The sequence below is a fragment of the Fukomys damarensis genome, unplaced genomic scaffold (genome assembly GCF_012274545.1).
Source record: "Fukomys damarensis isolate Sample0158 unplaced genomic scaffold, DMR_v1.0_HiC HiC_scaffold_38, whole genome shotgun sequence".
Taxonomy (NCBI): domain Eukaryota; kingdom Metazoa; phylum Chordata; class Mammalia; order Rodentia; family Bathyergidae; genus Fukomys; species Fukomys damarensis.
In genome coordinates, this window is record NW_022900950.1 from 51,769,056 (window position 1) to 51,780,987 (window position 11,932).

At 33.7% G+C, this 11,932-nt stretch overlaps 1 protein-coding gene across 2 annotated transcripts in view; it reads left to right on the forward strand.

The window, feature by feature from the left end:
- The window catches only part of Tsc22d1 (TSC22 domain family member 1), a 118,316-nt gene that overhangs the window by 103,581 nt on the left and 2,803 nt on the right, over positions 1 to 11,932 (forward strand). The window contains exon 1 of one of the 2 annotated variants that reach the window (XM_010637063.3): positions 11,604 to 11,808. The exons of the other annotated variant lie outside the window; for it this stretch is intronic. The gene's annotated coding sequence lies outside the window, so the exon portion shown is untranslated. Of the gene's footprint in view, positions 1 to 11,603; positions 11,809 to 11,932 lie in introns of those variants that run through there. 2 annotated transcript variants of the gene reach the window in all.

The window sequence follows — 11,932 nt, forward strand, 5'->3', positions numbered from 1 at the left end:
ATATATACATACATACATACATACATACATACATACATACATATATGGTTGGCCAAGGGTTTGTCAATTTTGTTTATTCTTTTGAAGAACCAGTCTTTGCTTCATTGACTTTTGTATCATTCTGTTAGTCTCCCTTGCATTGATTTCTGCTCTGATCTTTATAATTTCCTCCCTTGTGTAACTTTGGGTGTATCCTGTTCTTTTTCTAGAAGCTTAAGGTTAAGCATCAGGTTGTTTATTTGAGTTTGCTCTGTTTTCCTAGTATGAGTATTCACTGCTATGAATTCCCCTCATAAGACGGCTTTCATTGTTCCTGTGGATTCCGATATGTTGTATTGGCATGGTCATTTAATTGTGTAAGCTCTCTGATTTCTTCTTTAATTTCCTCTATGACCATGAGTAGTTTTACTTCTGCAAGTTGGAAAAGTTCTAGAGATACACTTTATACCAAATATACTTAGCTTTCTTGAAGTATACATCTAAAGATGGTTAAGAAGGTAAATTTTTGTTTTAGTACAATAAAAATTAAACACATAATACATACACATAGAATTAATAGAAAAAAAATTTCCTCATTAAGTTTATTGCTACATTTTAGGTATACAGTACATTTTCATTCATTATTGGGATATTGTACCTTTACATGACAGGTCTTGGTTCTCATTTTTTCCCCTGGTCCCTGCCCTCCCTTCACCCCCTCCTCTCCTCCCCATTTACAGACATTTTATTTCCATTTTTTTCATTTTCTCCTATTTGTTTCCTTTGCCTTATTACCTTTCCCCTACCCTTCTCACTTTCCCTACACCTTTAGCCCCTTTCTTCCTATTTCACGTTGTCCATTATCTCATTAGGATCTTATGTACTATTATAGTTTATTCACACCAGAGAAACTATTTGGTATTTACCCATGTTTGACTTATTTATTTCACTTTGGAGTATATCCTCAATATGTATCCATTTTCCTATGAATGAACCTAATTTCTCATTCTTTATGGCTGAGTAGTATTCCCTTTCATAGAAAACCCACATCTTCTTTATCCAGTTTTGAACTGATGGGCAAATGGGCTGTTTCCAAGTTTTAGCTGTTACAAACTGTGCTGCTATAAACATAGGTGGGCATATATCACTGTGGTATCATTCTTTTAATTCTTTTGGAAAGATACCCAGCAGAGGGATGGTTGGGTCAAATGGAACCTCTAGTCCCAGCTCTTCGAAGTATCTCCATATTGATTTCCATAGTGGTTGTACTAGTCTGCATTCCCACCAACAATGGAGAAGGGTTCTTTTCTCTCCACAACCCCACCAACATTTGTTATTGTGTGATTTCTTGATAGCAGCCATTCTTTGTTGGGTGAGGTGGAATCTCAGTGTTGTCTTCATCTGTATCTCTTGAATGACCAATGATGTAGAACATTTTTTTCATATATTTACTTGCTGCTTTTACTTCTTTGTCTGAGAAATGTCTGTTCATTTCATATGCCCATTTTTGAATCGGGTCCTTATATTTGGGGGGGCTGATTGTTTTAAGCTCTTTATATATTCTAGATAATAGTCCTTTGAAGAGCAGCTGGTAAAATTTTTTCCCCACGTTGTAGATTGTCTCTTAGTTCTATTGATGGTTGAAAAAAAATATTAACAGTTTTCCTCCTCCACTCTTTCCAGTCTGCTACCTAGATGCCTTTAAACAAACATTTCATCGTGTTATAATTTAATTATAGTAAAGTTTCCCTTTTAAGTATACAGCTGTAAAAGTTTTGAAAAACACAGTCTGTACCTATACCACCACCACAATCAAGAAAAAATAAGAAATAGCTTAGTCACCTACAGATAGACATCCTTCCTTTACCCTGAGACTTTGGCCATTTCTAATCTATCTTTTGTCCCTGTAGTTTTGTTCAGAATGTCATGTAAATAGAATCACCTAATTTGCAGCCCTTTGGGTTTGGCTTTTTTACTTACTGTGGTATATTCCTTCATGCTGTTAATAGGTATTAGTTGTTTATTTTATTCCACTATTGAGTGTTAGTACTTCATTGTGTAGATATATCATGATTTGTTTATTCATTTTCCAGTTGAATGACATTTGAATTGCTTCCAGTTTGTGATGATATAGTAAAGCCACTCCAAATATTAAATTACAAATTTTGATGATATTTTTTTGAGAAAATAACTTGAAATTGATATTACTGAGTTTTATGAAAAGCCTATGTCCAACTTTATAAGCAACTGCAAAAACTGTTTTGCAATGTGTTCCATTTTGAATTCTCTTCATCAATATATGAGTGTCCTTTTACTTTGGCATCTTGTCAAATGCTTGGCATTTTAATATTTAAAATCATTTAAAATCTTATTTTGGCCATTCTACATAGGCAGATTGTATAATGGTATCTCATGATTTTACTTTGCATATCTTTGATAATTAATGATATTTAGGATAATTAATGATTTTGCAATTTGCTTATTAACTGTTTGTATGTCTTTGATAAAAGTATCTGTTCAAGTGTTTTGCCCATTTCTTTTATTGTTCATTTTCTTGCCTTTGAGTGATGAGTTCTTTTATGACTTTTAAATGGTACTTGACTTGCAATATTCTTGTAGCATTGTCTTTTAAAGAACAGATGTTCTTTATTTTTATAAAAATCCACTTTATCCTTTTTTTTTTTCCCTTTCATGGATTGTGGTTTTGGGGCCATGTAAGAAATCTTTGCTAACACAGGAGTGAAAGATTTCTCCTAATGTTTTCTTGTAGGCGTTTTATTGCTTGATATTTTATAGTTAAATCTGTGGTCTATTTGAAGTCAGTATTTCATGTGACATGAGGAATGGATCAAGTTGGTGGCTTTCTGGGGGGAATCCTTTTTTTACATATGGTTATCTAATTGTTCCATTACCATTTGAAAAGATCATTTTTTCTGCTTTAAATTGCTTTTACATGTTTTTGAAAGTCAGTTGTGTGACTATTTCTGACTTTCTCTTTCTGCTCCATTACTCTGTATGTCCTTGGACTAGTACCACACTGTCTTGATGGGAGTGGCTTTATGAAAAGGCTTCCAGTCAAGTGAGGGTCTTTCAGCTTTGTTCTTTTTTCAAAAATTATTTTGGTTAGCTTATTTGTATATAAAGTTTAGAATAGCAATAGGGCCGGGGATTTAGCTCAGCGGTTCCGTGGCCTGCCTTGCAAGCACAAGGATTCCGAGTTCAATCTCTGGTACCAAAAAAAAAAAAAAAAAAAAAAAAAAAAAAAAAAAAAATTTTTTAATTCTACCAATAGTTTTAATGGGATTTTGATTGGAATTAAATTGAATCTATACAATTTTGCAAACAGGCAATTGACAGCTTAATATCATTGAGTCTTTGAATCTACACAGTATAGCTTACCACTTATGAGGGACTCTGATTTCTTTCATCAGTGTTTATCATTTTTAGCATACAGATCTTGTACATATTTCATTTAAATTTATACCTATTTTATGTATTTTCACACTATTATAATTGGAACCTTTACATTTTTAATTCTTCATTACTAATAAATAGTAATACAGTTGATTTTTGTACAATGAATTTGTATCTTGTGACTTTAAGAAACTTTTTTCTAGTTTTAGTAGTTCGTAAATTCTTTGAAATTTTCTTCATAGACAATCAGATTAACTGTGAGTAGAGATTTTATTTTTTTCTTTATAGTCTGGATGTCTTTTTCTTGCCTTATAACCTGGCTTCTATCTTTGATGTTAAAGTGCTGAGTGGTTGTTCTTGCCTTTTAACCTGAAGAGGAAAACAATTCTTTACCATTACATATAACGTCTATTAATGTCAAGGAAGTTTTCTTCAAGTCTCACTTTTCCAAAAGATTTTATCATAAATGGATGATGAATTTTGTCAAATGCTTTTTTCTGCATTTATTGAAATGATCTGATAATTTTTCTTCTTTAGTTTTTTGATAGGGTGAATTACATTGGTTGATTCAAAAATGTTATCATGATTGATTTTTATATGTTCATCTTGCATTCCCAGGATAAATAGCACTTGGTTATGCATTATCCTTTTTATATATTTGGATTTAATTGGCTAAAACTTTGTTGAGAATTTTTGCATCTATATTCATTAGGTTACAAATCTATTGGATTTTTTTTCTTTTTTCCCTTTTATAATATCTAACTGGTTTTAGTTTTAGGGGAATGCTGATTTCATAAATTGAGTTGTGAAATGTTTCTTTCCTTTTGAGTTTTCTGGCAAGTTTGTGTAGAATTGATCTTCTTTCTTCTTTAAACATTTAGAATTCACCAATGAATCCATATTGGTCATGAAGTCTTTATAGGAAGATGTTAAACTGAAAGTCCAACTTTGTACACAGATAAGGTCTCTTGAGGTTATCTATTTATCCTTGTGTGTATTTTGGTAATTTGTCTTTTTCTAAGAATTTGTTCATCTAAATTGTTACCTTTGTTAAAATAGATTTTGATATCCTGTATTTTCATTCAGTTCAAAAAACTTTATTATCTTCCCCTTGAATATTTATTTAACCCATGAGTTATTTTGATGTGTTATTTTATTATTAACATAGCATATATTCTTGCATCCCTTTATTGTACCTATTTGTGCCTTCATATTTAAAATACATGTTTTATAGGCAGCATGTAGTTCTGTTTTTTCCATCCAGTCTGGCAATCTGTGCCTTTTAATTGAACCGCTTAATTTAGGCCACTTACATCAAAATACATTATACATTTCAGCACATTGACATAGATCAGTGATGGTGAACCTTTTAGAGCTTTCAGTAATACAAACAGCTTGCTGTGGCACATGTGCCATAGATTCACCACCACTGATATAGATAGTTTAAATCTCTCTTGGAATTTGTTTTTATTTTGTTCTTTATTCCTCTCTCTCTTATTCTATCTTGCTCTAGAATGTACATTTTCTTCATTCCATTTTATCTTTCTATATTGGATTATTAGGTTTCAAGTTTATAGCAGACAGCTTTAATTTACTGTTCTACTTCAGTAATATAAAAACCTTACAGCACGTTACTCCCCCTACCGTCACACTCTATTTTTGTCATACATTTTACTTCTCAATATGGTCTAGCCTATTCTTGTACATTGGTATTATTTTTTGCTTTAAATAGTCTATCTTAAAAGAGATATGAATAGTAAGGAAGGAAAAGGTTTTGTATTTAACTGTATGGAAATCATTTCTGAGTCTTCATTCTTTTGTGTAGATCTAAATTTTCAACTGGTGTCATTTTCCTTCTGTCTGAAGAACTTATTTAAAAATTTTTTATAATGCATCTCTGACAGTGATGGCTCCTTCTAGTGTTTTTACATCTGAAACAGTATTGATTTTGCCATAAATTTTTAAAAAATAATTTCACTGGGCATAAAATTGTAGATTGGCCGATTTTTTTCTTTTTCTTTTCTTTTTTTTTTTTTCTGTCTTCTGTCTAGCATTGTTTCTAACTAGAAGCTTATTTTTGTTGCTCTATATACTAACATTCTTTTTTCTGGCTGCTTCTGAGATTTTTTTCTTTATCACACTCCTTTAAGCAATTTGACTCTATGCCTTGCTGTAGTTTCTTCACAATTACCTTGCCTTTGAATTTGTTTAGATTCTTAGATCTTTGGGTATTGTTTTAATAAAATTTGGAGAAAGTGCCATTATTTCTTAAAATATTTCTTTTTCCCTGTTCTATATTGAAATTCTGTAGGGATTTCAATGTAGATATATTTGGTTTATTGACATTGTCCATAGCTGAGTGATGTTTTGTGTTTGTTCTTTTTTCCTCTCCAATTTTTTATTTTAAATTTTTTTGAAGTTTTCTTTTATTAATATATCGCTAATACTTCTACCTTATCCAATCTGCTATTGTAACCTTATCCAGGGTGTTTTTCTTCTAAAATATTCTGTTTTCATTTTGATTGATTTGCTTTTCTTGATACCTTTCCCTCCTATCTATATGCACCTATGTTTATAGCAGCACAGTTTGTAATAGCTAAAACTTGGAAACAGCCCATTGGAAACAGCCCATTTGCCCATCAGTTGGAAACTGGATAAAGAAGATATGGTTTTTCTATAAAATGGAATATTACTCAGCCATAGAGAAAGAGAAATTAGATTCATTCATAGGAAAATGGATACAAATTGAGGATATATTCCTAAGTGAAATAAATAAGTCACACATGTATAAATACTAAATAGTTTTCTGGTGTGAATAAACTCTAACAGTACATAAGATACTAATGATGTAATGGACAATGTGAAATAGGAAGAAAGGGGCTAAAGGTGTAGGGAAAGTGGGAAGGGTAAGGGAAAGCTAATAAGGGAAAAAAATATGAGAAAATGAAGATATGGAAATGAAGTGTTTGTAAAGGGGGAGGGAGAAGGGGTGAAGGGAGGGCAGGGACAAGGGGAAAAAATGAGAACCAAGACCTGTCATGTAAAGGTACAAGATCCCAATAATGAATGTAACTGTACTGTGTACCTAAAATGTACCAATAAACTCAATGAGGAAGAAAAAAAATCAGTGAATAAAGAGGCCTGTACTGAATTTAAAAAAAATTTTCAGCTGCCTACTTGATTATAATAACTGTTTAAATATTCCTGTCTACAAAGTGTATCATTTTTGGCATATCTGGGTCATTTTGATTGATCTTCCTCTTTATTATAAATCATTTCCCTTCTTGGTTGTATGCCTGGTACTTTTTATTGGATGCCAGACATTGTGAATTATTGGATGTTAGAGATTTAATCTTATTAAATATCCTTGAGTTTTGTTTTGGGACAAAATTAAGTTACTTGGCAATAGTTTGATGCTTTCAAGACTCCCTTTTAAGCTGCTTCCCAATGGCGAGAACACTTTTCAGTCTAGGCCTTTCTCCCGTGAGTCAGTATCCTTTTGAGCATTCGATGCTCTGTGTTTACAAGGCTTTTTCACTCAGGCTTGTGGTAGCACCTGCTATTCCTCACCTTTATGATTTCTGAAATTTTTTCTGCCTGCTCAGCTGAAGCCTAGTGCTTGCTGCCAGATCCCCTGCAGACCTCTCTCTTTGTGTTCTGTGTATTTCTCTCTCATGAAATGTTTTTTTAATCCAAAACAAACAGAGTGAATAGAAAACAATTAGCGGCTCCTTTTTCATTCCCCTGAAATCTGTTGTTCCTCATATATAACCACTTTTGATTTTTAAATTTATGTTTTATTTATGTCCACATTTCTATGTAACATTATTTTTATGTTATTTCTTGCTTTTTCAGTTTTAGATATCTGATCAAGGTTGTAGTAGATTACAATTCAGCTCCTTTATTCCCACCACACATTCCTGCCACCTTCCCAATAAAATGTTAAATTGGTAGAAAATCTAAAAATGTGGCCATGTAAATTTTATTTATGAGTATTCAGTTTTTTCCCTTGCTTTGTTTTCCATAAAAGTACCACAGCTGTCTTGCCCCCTGAGAAGCCACAGATGGGTTAGAGTTCATTCTCCCCGCTTGCCTCTCTCCTTTTCTCTTCCCTCCAGTTCCCTGTACCTTTGCAGACCAGACACAGACCAGCTGCAACTTGCACTGCCTTGGCTGCTGTAACCTGCAATTTGCATCCCTTTCCAGCCTATTGATTCTCTTTCTTTTCCCCAGGGCTTGACCTCCTTGGTCCTATTTCCCACACCTTTCCTTTTTCTATGTTTGCTCCTCCATTTTGCACTCAAATGATGATTTGGCCAAGTGAAGAATTCTAGATCTTACAGAAACATTTTCTTTCAGAATTTTAAATACATTTCTCCATTATTTTCTGACAGCCAACAAAATCATTCTGGTGCTAGTTTCTATGTTTGTAACTTGTTCCTTCCCATTTGGAAGCTTTTCATATCTCTCATGATCTGAAGCTTTTTATGGTGCTACACTTGGTGTGTGGGGCTTTTTTCCTTTATTGTAGTGGGTACTTGGTCATCTTTCAATCTGGGGATCTGTGCCCTTCAGTTATGGGAAAGTTCTTAAATGATTATCTTTCCTCTATTCTCTTTTTAGAACTCATCCTATTTTGATATTGAATCTCCTAAGTTCCTTTTTTTTAACTCTTTTTAATCTCACAGTTCACCTCTTTTTTGTTTTACGTTTTGGAAGATTTTATCTTTATCTTTCAATCTTTCTATGTAAATAAAACATGTAAAATTAAAATAAATATAACAGCTTTTTTCTTTGGCACTTCTTTCTGCCAGTGGAGGGGAACGAGCACTAAAGCATTATTCATTGTTTATAAATCGTTTTTTTCTGACTATATTTCAGTTTACTTGAAATATTTTTAAAGTTGACAGATAAACTTGTATTTGTTGTATACAAAATTGTTTTTGAGATATATGTACATTACAGATGGTTAAATGTAGCTAATAGATATATGACTTCACATATTTATCATTTTGTGATGAGAACACTTAACATCCATTCTCTTTGCATTTAAAAAATATAGTATAACATAATGACAGGTATCATGCTGTAAAACAGGTTTCTTAAACTTATTCTTCCCATCTACCTGCATTTATATATCCTTTCATCTATACCCTCCCATTCTTCTCTTCCTGACCACCCCAGCCCCTGGTAAGCACTGTTCTACTGTCTTCTTTTGTGAAATCAAATTTTTTAGATTCCACATACAAGTGAGATCGTGCAGTATTTGTTTTTCTGTGCTTGACCTATTTCACTTAATGTCTTCCATTCCTATCCATGTTATTGTAAATGATAGGATTTTTTTTTTTATGGCTGAGTAGTATTTTATGTTCAGGATACATACACCACGTTTTTAAAAACTGGGCGTTGTGTGATTTTTATTTGAAAAATGTGGTAACCCTACTACCAATACCTAGTAAGAATAAGCTAGGAAAGTAGAGATGACCTGAAAGTCCCTAGCATCAGTGACTGCATCAGGTGCAGGATGCTGTGCCTTAACTACTTCCTTGTGAGTTACTTTAGATCCCCAAGAGGTTTGGACCAGAGGAGAGTGTCCTGGTTAAGAGGTGGATTGCCACCTGTACCAGTATTGCTATGTCAGATCATGTGTGGAGAAAAGTATGTATTACTGGGTTAGAAATACAGGCCCTGCCCCTGCTCTTGGTTGATACCAAGATATGAAAGTAGTTGAATTGGAATCCATGTAGAAAGGTTCTTTGACGGACAACAATAGCAAAATACCCCAGTCTTAAATGCCTGGGCCCTTGCCTGTGTTTCTCATTACCTATGGGAATTACCCAATGCTCTAAGCTGATTTGTATGATCTGTCTTTCCTGGAAGCTTGTAGTGTTATCCTTGTCCTATCAGCAAGTCTTCAGTGAGCTCTAAGTAGGCATAAGACTCATAGATATTCTGTCTTGCAAATATTTCTAGCCATTTCTACCTCAAACATTTTTCACCAAATGGTTTTCTTCCACAAAGCTTTTTTTCCATTTCCTTTGCCTCCTTTTTCAGATTCTTTTCAATTTTCATATAAAAATCCAGTTCTATGGAAATCTAGCACATTTACATAAAAGATTACCAAGATTAGATTTCTAATCATTTTCTTGGTTACATATTCTCTGGCCCAGCAAATTCTCCCAAAGTGTACATACACGCACACACACACACACACACACACACACACATACACACATATACACTCGTACTGACAAAGATGTTTCTTGCACTTTTATTTAAAATAGAAAACATTGGCGATAACATGTTTAGTAGGAAGATGGGTTAAATAGACTACAGTTGCTTATATTTGCTTCTGTGGTATACAATAGGCAATCAGTTGAAATGATTGAACTAAAAAATGTAATCAACTTATCTCTGTTTATTTTCAAGAACAAGGTGAATAAATAAAATTAATTCAGTAATATTTTAAAACTCCAGCTAGGAATTTTAAATTCATTTATTTATATGATCTTAGAGTTTTTAAAAATTCTTTTTATTGCTAAAGATGGAGCTTTCTTCAATATCTTCTTCTCTTGAGTTGGTATTCAGTCTAAAAATATAAATGGACCTTTTCACAGTTTTAGTTATAACCTTAACTTTCAGAATATAGAGACTATTATATAGTAAATAATGCTGCTTAATGTTCATAGACAATAGGACAACATGACTGCGTCTCAAGTTCTTTTTTTAAGCCTCTACTTACTGTTTCCTATTATAGAAAATGGGAGAGAGACTTCTTTAAAAATTGTATCATATTGGGTGGGGATTTAGCTCAGTGGCGCTGCCGCCTGCCTTGCAAGTGCAAGGTCCCGAGTTCGATCCCTGGTACCAAAAAAAAAAAAAATTGTATCATATTCAATTTTTATGTTATAAATATTCTAACATTTATTTATTGTTTTAAATCTTACTGAGTTTATTAGTATATTTTAGGTATACAGTACAGTTACATTCATCATTGGGATCTTGTACCCTTACATGTTAGATCTTGGTTCTCATTTTTCCCCCTAACATTATTTATATTCAAGTGTGAAACCTAACAAATGAACTTTATGATGCAAATGAGTGTTATTGTTTTGTAGTTAGTCACCTAAAAGAGAATCATCTTCATCTACTGCATTCACCATATTTGGTTCCTAATTGCTTTAGACAGTTCTGAAACCAAACACCTCCCTGCCAGACTTGGGTCAACTTCAATGACTGATGCTTCTTGAGGGAGAGACATGTGTTTGTGTTGTCTGCCTGTCTGTTTGTCTGTCTGCCTGTCTCTATCAGTAGACTATGTATTTATGTTCTGTGGTCAAATTTTATGTTGGATTTATTTGTGACAATTTGCCTATGGAATAGAAAGGTCCCAAGTATGTACTCGATTTTGTTTCCGTTTTTATAATATACACCATTAGAGGGCAGTATTGTAGAAGTTAAATTTTCCTTCTCACGACACTGCAAACTTTATACTGTGTAATAAGCAAAATTCTGGCCTTGGATTTATAATATATTGAATTATAACCTTAATTGATGCATCCTTTCTAATAAATTAATAGAGGTGCTTCTGTTTAGTCATTTTACCACCGATATTTCTTGATTTTTATTTGGCAAAGAATTAGTTGAGCATTGTGGGGATAGGTGAAATAGAGGTGAACCTGCAGCATCTCTTGGCTACTTAACTATTTTTAAATACCATCAGATCTCTCTTTTCACTGTTTCTGGAAACTAAAAATAGACAAAGAGACAACCATCAAGGAATTGTGTGCTTTGAAAATGTACTTAACTATTTCAATATCTCACTTGTAAGAAGGCTCATAGGATTGGGTCTTGGGGAAACTGCCATTTCCAAAAACTTGCCTTAAGGACTTGCTGAAAATAGATTTATTTAGGATTCAAGCTGTGGATTGGCTTTTCTAGCTATGAATGGAAGCAGTCATATTTAGTTACTAACTAGTTGGGAGATGTGATTTTAAAGGCTTATGGCTCTGGGACGTTTTGGAAAGATCCCATTTCATCCTGTGGATTCCTTTGATTCGATTTTTATTTATCTAGTAAAGAAGTGTACTTTTTGTGTTTGTACAAGTAACTGATATATTCATGCAAAGGTAGGATCTCAAAAAATAAATGTAATTTTCTTTCTAAAGAGTTGGCATTTAAGAATTCCTGCAGTACAGTTATCATCTTTATAAATAAAACCACCTATAAAATCCTCCCCTTGCTGCTGGCTGTAAGAACCAGATAATTGAAACTGAGACACTCCTGCGAGGCTTTAGCAGTGGGACTGGGCATGCCCAGTAGCTCAGACGGATCTGGTTGCAAATAGGAAGCTTTCTCCGTTCAGCAGCCACGGGGACAGGCCGCTTGGGGGACAGGGGTCTGATTTCCTTAAAGGTAAGCACATGCGGGGCACCAATCGTCTCTGCAGGGGCCCTGGGTGGCTGGGCTCCTGCCGAAGCAGTAGCCTGGGCGCTGTGGCCGCGGGTCCTGGTAGCCGCGCAGAAGGGGAAGGAGAAAG